The sequence below is a fragment of the Pteropus medius genome, unplaced genomic scaffold, assembly GCF_902729225.1.
Source record: "Pteropus medius unplaced genomic scaffold, Ma_sr-lr_union100, whole genome shotgun sequence".
NCBI lineage: Eukaryota > Metazoa > Chordata > Mammalia > Chiroptera > Pteropodidae > Pteropus > Pteropus medius.
Window position 1 is genome coordinate 20,688,828 of NW_024349800.1, and position 9,012 is coordinate 20,697,839.

A 9,012-nucleotide genomic window follows, 5' to 3' on the forward strand; every position below is an offset into this window, starting at 1 on the left:
CATATTTTTATAAATATTAAGTATCTATTATAATAAATTAAATATAATTAGGATTTCTAACTTCTGGCATAATGTTAAATATAACTTTTACAGGTGGAAAATCATATGCGTTCAAGATTTCCCTACTTATTTTAACTGGCTTTTGCAAAGCTGGGTTGTGAAATATATTACTCTTCTTTTTCTAAATTGAGATTTATGGATGCACTTAGAGTGAAAGAATTTCTAAGTTTAGTTTAAACCTTTATTAAAGAATGTTGCTTTATGCAAATGTGATGGCCTTCTTGTGATCTACATTTTTAAAAATATAATAAAAATAGTCATTTTATTTTTTTAGAAAATGATTTTGTTAAAAATGCATGATAAAGTTCAGTCATTTTTAAATTATCATGCTTTATAATACAAAAAGACATTGTGTATTGGCAAATTATTTTAAAAGCTCCAGAAAATGTAAGAAATCTGCTCTTTTTGTTTTTAAAAATCACTCATCTTTAGTTTTATTCAATTATAGATTATAAGTTAGGTAGATAGGTCATCATTTTTATATGCTCTTAGAATAAAAATTGTTTTTTAAAGATCCTCACTTTACTTAGCTATATATAGTTTATGTTTCTCAAAAATTAACAGTATAATATAGGTATATGTTCTATTTTTAAATTATCCATTAACATTATTAGTTAGTGCAAAATGTCAAGTTAATGTAATATGTTTAAACAGGATCAACTACTTAAGTGAATTTAATTATATAAAAACATTTTTCAGTATAATTCAAGTTTTTTGTACATTTGACTATAACGTTTCACATTCAATATGGAATATACATATAATCTTTCCAGTATCTATATGACACATTACAAATGGAGTTGAGAACATACATTAATGAGGTATAATTTTACATATTATAACTTTAGAGGTGACCAATGGCAAATTTTTTTTCTTTTTTTTCTTCTAAATGACCATTAAGAAGGTTTACGTTATATTAGTATGTTACCAGTTTTTGAGAATGGTCCAAAATTGATGTCATTGTTATCTCATTGGGGTATGATGCATTATGAATAGTAAGATAAACAAACAAAAATCTTTGGCCACATCCCAATAAAACTAAAGTGATAAAATCCCCACAATACAGTGCCAATCCGAAATTAAAAAAAAAAAATCCAATAAAATTATATATTAGATAATCTCAGTTTTCCTGTGAAAAATGTTTTCATTGCTAGCTAGATGATTCAGTTTGTCTCATTCTGTCTCTTGTGAAGATGTGGAGTAATTGAGGAATAAAGCATGACTTTGTTCTATGGCCAGAATTTAAGTATCTGGCTAATATTCTGTGCAGAGTTGTCAAGAAAGTAGCTAAAGAAAAAACACAAGGAAAATTGAGAAAAAAGATAACTGGTTGCTATTTTTAAGCATTTTCATTATAACTAAACATCATTTGTTCACCATGTCATTAGTTACATTTAAAGAAAGTGATAAAGATGAGTGTGATATTCAGTGTGTATCATTTATATTATATATAGTTATATGTAGTATATATTATATATATACACATTTACATACATTACTGTGCATATAATAGTCATATATAAACTTATGCATTTGGATTTCCTAACTAGTATAGAATATATTTCCATCATTTTTAAATAATCTGGATTGAATATAGAGAGACACTGAAAATGAAAATTCTTATACTATAGTAGTAAATGCTAGGATTCACACCAGAGCATGGCAGACCTCTTTATAATCACAGTGTCAAGTTGTATAAAAATTCTGCATAGCATGTCTTTTAGAGAATAGAGTTGTTAATTTTGATGAAATAGACTTACCTGTAGGATTTTTAATGATTGTGTTTATAGCATCATATCTAAGAAATCTTCCCCTAACCTAAGTTCACAATGGTTTTCATCTAGATATTTTAGAGTTTGAGGTTTCCTTTTGGTCTAGGATCTAGTTTGGCTTACTTATTGTATATGTGAGTTAATAGTTCTTAATGTTTAGTGGCATTTATTAGTGAAAAGATCTGGGCCTGGAGTTTTCTTCTTGGGAAAATTGTAAACTATAAATTGAATTTATTTAATAAATATAAGGAAATTTATTTTATCTATTTCTTCTTGAAAAAGTTTTTGTATTTTTTGTCTTTCAAGGAATTTATCTATTTTCTCTAAATTATTAAATGTACATTTATACAATCGTCTATAACATTCCTTTATTATTATTTTGAAATCTGTAAAACTGTAGTGATTTAATCTGTATATTTCATGATATTGGTAATTTGTGTTTCCTGTCTTTTAGCCTTAATCAGTTTAACTAAGGTTTATTAATTTATTTGATATTTTAAGTCTTTCCCTGGGCTCCTGTGATGACCTTCTAATTTCACCCTTATGTACAATTGCCTTTGAATATCCAAGTCTTTAAGGTCTGGCTCCCAAAAGGGTAAAAAGAGAACAATGAAGTGTGGGGGGCAAGTACATTGGCCTTTAATTCTCTCAGAAATCACTTCAGCTGGTGTGGGAAGGGGCTTGCAACCATGTGAGGAAGGTACCACAGCAATGGCCACCCTCCTCTTTGTGTGGACTTGTGAAGTCAGAAACAGTAAACAGTGATCAGAGCACAGATACCTAATATTTGGAGGACAGGGTCCCTTTTGATCTAGTAACACTACCTGCCTGAGGGCTGGAAGTGGAAGATGGGTAGCTGCTACAGAGCTAAGAGCTAAAATTGATAGAAATTAACCACAATTTATTCTCTAAGCCTCCTCCTAAGATTTACAAGCCTTCAATATACTCCAGAGTTCCAAAACAGTTAACATCTGACAGATTCTTCCAGTGCAATTATTGTCTCAGTGAGGAGACAGATTACTGGTGCTTCCTACTCTGCCATCTTCCCAGAAATTTAAAGCAGAGTTTGTTTTTTATTTTCCCCAAAAGATTTAGAATCATATTCATAAGATTCAAATTCTGATTGAGTGCTATCTATAACCATTAACAAGATGCTTAAGTTCTTTGAACTCCGATTTCTTTTTTACTTATAAAATAGGGTTATTGATAATCTGCAACACATTTACTAGATTAAAATATTTAATTTATGTAAGACAATTGAATAGTGTCTGGCATATAGTCACTAAATTAGTGGTAGTGTTTATTATGAGGTCATTTTTATACATTCAAAACATCTTAAATTTTTTTTTTACAAAATACCCAAGCAAAATCAAGAAAAATATAAATATAGAACAATGACATGAAAGAGAAAAAAGGGAGTTGAAAAAACGCATAAAAGCTATTTTAGAACATTGCAGGATGGCTTATAAATAAACCATAAATATTTATATATCTAATGTATACCATATATTTTTTTTCTGGAGGTATTTCTCACACACACACACACACACACACACACACACACATTGTACCTCTGGAAAAATCTTGTCATGTTTTCCTTTGGATTCTGCTAATTTCATCCCTCAAAGAGGGTGTACATTTTGTGAGAGTTTTTGTCTATCAAGCAATTAATCACAGAAAACATATTTTTCCAGACTTGACTAAGTTCCTTACAAGAGTAAGGAGAAGGAATTCCCCTGGACATAGGGTAGTTGGAAAATAACTTTCATACTTTTATGGCACCATACTTATAATTTAATTATAATTTGCACACAAGTATAAAATAGTTCATTTTTAAGGGACTATTTAAGGATTCTGTTTATGATGACAGCGTTGAAATGTCTTCCAATATTTGACTTTTTATATAGAACTGACCTTTCCTACTGATTTAAATATATAGATGGCATTGAGATCTATGTGGAATTTTATACACCATTAGCAGCAAATGTGGGAAAATTTCATTTGAATAAATTTCACTAATCTGTCACCTTCACAGATAAATAGATAAATCATGGAAAACCCTTTGTCTAACAGTAATTTAGCAGAATAGTACATCGCATTGCTTTTTCTCTGATTTTGAAACATAATGCAGTTCAAAGGAAATAAGTAGTAACATTGTTAGATGTTTCTTGAATAACATATATTGGATCTGCTGTTACTTTATTAGGTCTTTATTACCAATCATTATAATTTGCTTTGAATATAAAACAGGAAGTGATAACATTCTTTATGCATCTAAGCAAATAAATCATGGTTAAAAGTATAAGGATAAAAAGTATTATTTTAAAAATTATTCTAAAGAAGTATTTGAATATATCATATTGGGGTATATGATTTATTTCCTCAGAATAATAGGAACATATTTTTCTAAACTAAGTAATTAATAAGCAATTAGTAGCTATCATATCATATTTATTAATATTTTTTTGTTCTCGTTATTTGTTTTCTGTTAGAATAGGAATGAAAGATAGAGGAATGTCTATTTCTTCACCTCCTCATCTTCATTTTTGTCTTTTTGGTTTAATTGGATAAATTATATCAATATGCTTTCAAGGTTACTGATTATTTATCCAGGTGAATCTAATCTGTTCTTAAACCCATTGCAAGAATACATAATTTCTGATACTGTCATTTCCCAGCATTTTTTTCTACATATATCACCTTTCCACTGAAATTTATCATTTGTTCCCATGCATTATCCACTTTTTCCATTTCACTTTAAAACATAATAGTTTTATTCAGTCCCCTGTCTGAAATCTCCAACAGTTAAATCATTTTTGGCTTACTTCTACTATTTCCTTTTTGTACATAGTTTATAATCACTTGCTTTGATGTGTATTATTTATTTTTTTACTATGTACTGGACATTTTATTTAAAAGCACAGAAGATGTTCAAGTAAATAATATTTACCCCCAGCAAATGCCACACTCTTCTGTCAAATAGATTGTGGGAGGAACTATGGGATTATGGGATTTGTTGCATCTTAGTTGTTTTCAGTTTACTGTTCGCTTCAAATATTTTGAGGGTAGAATCAAGACTTTCTCCACAGAGAGAGCCAGAGAATTCTTTGTTTTATAGCCAATTTCCCAGCTTCCTGATATGTGTGAGTGTTCTTTCTCCTTTTCAGCCTGGCTGCCAGCTTTTTCTAGCACCAGGAAAATTGCCTTGCTCTTGAGTCCAACTCCAGGTTACATGCACTCATGAGATGTCTCTTCCATGTTGTCCCCACCCTAACCTTCAGAGTGGTGCTGCAGTATACTTAATGAATATCTGAGATGTCCTAACTTTCAACAGTTTTACACTATTTCCAGCCTAGATTAAAGGAAGACGCTAAGTACTCCTCCAATCTCCTCTGCTCTCAGCCTTCTGTATACCAACCCCTTCTGTATAATAATCCATTTATTTGCTGAGGGCCTGTGGTCTTATATTGCCATTAAGAGTTTACTAACCTTTTGTCTGTTTTCTCTATTGCTACCAATGATGGTTTTATCTTCTTATTTCCATTATATCAGAGATGAATATTTTCTTCAATGATAGGCTTGTGTCTTGCTAGAATTTGATACTTTTATGTTTCTTTGAATTATCATCTATTTGTGGGAATTTTAAAAAAGTGATTTTGTAGCTAATCAGTCAAGCTTTTTGTTATCATTAGAATTGAAGCAACAGTGCTTTGTAGCATCTACATTTTAATCAGAATTGAAAGTCCTGGTACCTTCAGTTTTATCTCTTTTATAAATTAGTAAATTAAAATCATTTATAGAAAATGCAAATATATTCCATTTTTTCAATCAACGTATATATACCAAAGTCAATGGGGGGCTTTGAAAGTAGTGGCGCTATTTGGTAATATGAACTCTCTTAGGATGTTTGAGCAAATGCATTGAGCCACCTAATTCCATAAAATATTTGCAAATTTAAAAAAAAAAAACATGCTGTCCAACAAATAATTAAAGATTAATTAACCATGTATTTATTGACTACCTGGTCTGTTATTCAATATCCCATGCTTGTTATTTACCCTCAGACTATTAATTCATTTCTATTTCCTCAGTCTGCATTGTGAGCTTTGTTTTTGATTAGTGACTAGGGATTATATTTCTATTCTACTTTATAGAAACTCTCACAATGTTAAGCTAAAGATTATTTATTATTTTAATCTTGGATTTATTCTACATGTTTTCCTTTTTTTAGGTAATGTATATAAGTATTGCACTTCATTTAATCAACATTCATCTTTCATCATAAATACAATTCTGAAATTACCTCTAGGCCTGTGAAGACATGAAATTGAAAAATTATATTGCAGGCAACATCTGGATATTCTTCTTAAATTTATTTGTACCTATTAATTAATGGTAGCAATTTCCCCTCTGCTATAAACAGGAGCTATATTTTAGTTCTCTGGGCTGGCGACAATCACTGTCCTTTGCTTTACTAAAACAAGAAAAATATTTTTTTGATTAATCATACGGTTTCAGAGTTGTGATATGTAATCTAACAAAGCAGAGTATGACTATGTGGCAAGCTTATTTTACTAACAAACTGAATGTGAAGTTTCCATTAATTCTAATTATTCCATTGATCAGAAATAGAAAATCTTAGAATTCCCTATTATATTTTAGTGTCAACATCTTTTTATTTGGATGGGTTAAGCTAATTTGAGAATGAAATGAGGGGGGAAAAAAATAGCATGTACTAGTTGGCTTACAGTATTGACATCTGTGTTTCTTTTTTTGTAAATTATACTGTTTTGTTGACTCTAATAAATAAGAAATAAAACTTTAGAAAAATAAAATTAATAGAATGGAAAAATATTATTTGCTTTTAAAATTGTATGAATGCATTTCTAAAGAACTCCCACAGAGAAAAAAATTTTATTCCTTAATTTTTTTCTACTAGAAATTCAAGCACTAATGCTGTCGACTTCAAAAGCAGAGTTAAATTTAATGCAATTTGCAATGAATTTACTACTAACTTTAAAATAGTTTAATAAAAAAGAATATAGCTGATGACTAATCCATAACACAATTAATTTTTGCAACATTTTTCATTTTATTGTGCACTTAACTATTCAACTTTTCTGTGTGGTCATTTATCACCTAATTCCAGCTTTTGAGACAAAAGTGATAATTAATCATTTTATGTGATTCAACATTTCACTAGATTATGACTTTTTCTTAAAGACAGTTACAGGGAGTAAAATTTAATTTCTTAATTATTTATTTCTGGGAAAGCCTATATAAATGAAGTAATTTTATATGATTTTTTATGAATTTAATTTATTTTACACTGATTTGAAATGATTACTACTAAAAATTTAAAAAATAAATTATCAATTCATTTGTTCTTGCAACAAAGTTGTGAGTTTCTCAAGGACAAAAATGATGGGTAATGCAGTCAAAGATTATAATCATTGTAAACAGAGACATAGGCTATTTTATTTTAAATTTTATGAGAATTAAGATACACAATATTACTTAGCTTTTTCTAATGAATAATAGAAGTAGATAAAAAATTTTATGGAAAATATAATTAAGGAATGACATGAGCAAGATGGGTGAATAAGGCATCCCTCACTTATATCCCTCCCTCAAGAATAAAAATTTAGTATCCATCCACAGACAAAGTGTCTTGTAGAAGCTGTGAGATCCAGCACAATGTGCCAAGGAACTTGGGAAGAGTTTTGCCCACCCATGCATTGGATATTAGGTATACAGACCTTAGTCCTGGCTGTGAATCCTGAAGTGGCCCATGAACTGGCTCCAGCCTCTCAAGGATACAGTCTAGCATTCTTGGGGAACACTGATTTATACAGTCACCCACGGGCAAGAGCCTTTGTGGACATCTAGTAATCCAGCATATTGTTGGAGCAAAAAATCTGGCATTGGACTATTAGAGCGGGTAAGAAGAACTACTTGACTTCACTTGTATCCCCTAGCCCCCAAGTGACACAGCTTAGTGCCCACAGAGCACTTTCGAGCCTGTTATTTCTCCTGTGGGGAAAAGTGAGAGCATGCTAATGAGTACCCAGTTTCCCCAGCTGAGAAGGACACTGGCAAAGGGACCTATTTCTCTCTCACCTCATTCAGTGTACAGAGTCATGAGCGCACAACTCAGGGTTGTTGAGCATCCAAGAGAACAGCAGCCAGGGCCTGGAAGAGGTGTCATGGGGATGCAGATCCTACTAACTCCAGTAGGAGGCCTGCACATCAGCCGCTGGGACAACTTACCTGTGGAAGCCCCCAACTGCCCCACAAGAACCCCTAGCACTCTGAGTGCCTCAACCACACACTGCTACACCCCATATCTAGCTCCCTGTGTGCACTCATGATGGTAGCAAAAGCAAGATTCGACAAATGGCTAGTGAGCGCATGCAGAAAGCCAGCCTGAATCTGTGGACCAGAGGGAGACCACAAACTTGAGCATTCAACACTGCTCTTGGGAAAACAAAAAGGAGGCTGTCAGCACCCAGCTTGGGTAATTGTAGGATCTTGAAAAGGCATATAAGCTTGAGAATTCTGCCATGAAGGAGCAAGAAGTATGGAGCAGTCCTACCCATAGAAAGTCTGAGAAAGCATCAGAATTGCTAACAGAATAATGGAAGATGACTATGGCCATGCTACCCTGAACAAGCCTGATCCCATCTGATCTTGGAAGCTAAGCAAGGTCAGGCCTGGTTTGTAGTTAGCTGAGAGACCACCTAGGAAGACCTGGTTCTGTAGTCATAAAATGTAAAAAAAAAAAATAAGAGATTGTAAGCTCCTTGCAAGGTCCTTGCAATCTGTTAGGTCAACCAAGTGTTGCCTCGCCTAAAAAATAAAAAGTATAATGGAAGATATTTCTCTTCTGAAGTCCGACAGTAGCAACTGGAGAAGGATAATGTTACTTTAAATGCAAAGAGAGCAACACAACATTTCAAGGTACATGAAAAATTAAGAAAATATTAACACCAGTAAAAGACCAGAATAATCTTACAGTAACTGACCTCAAAGACATGGTGCTCTGCAATTTACTCAATAAGGAATGTACAATAGCTATTTTAAAGAAACTAAGCTGTAGGGGAAAAAAAACAACAACAAGGATAATTCAACAAAATCAATGCCACTTCTGGTATATATCTAGAGGAAATCTTAATCTTGA

At 31.8% G+C, this 9,012-nt stretch overlaps 1 pseudogene; it reads left to right on the plus strand.

Annotated features, from left to right (window-relative positions):
• The first annotated feature begins 8,478 nt into the window (after positions 1 to 8,478).
• Positions 8,479 to 8,597, plus strand: LOC120622572 (uncharacterized; annotated as a pseudogene).
• Positions 8,598 to 9,012: the final 415 nt, after the last annotated feature.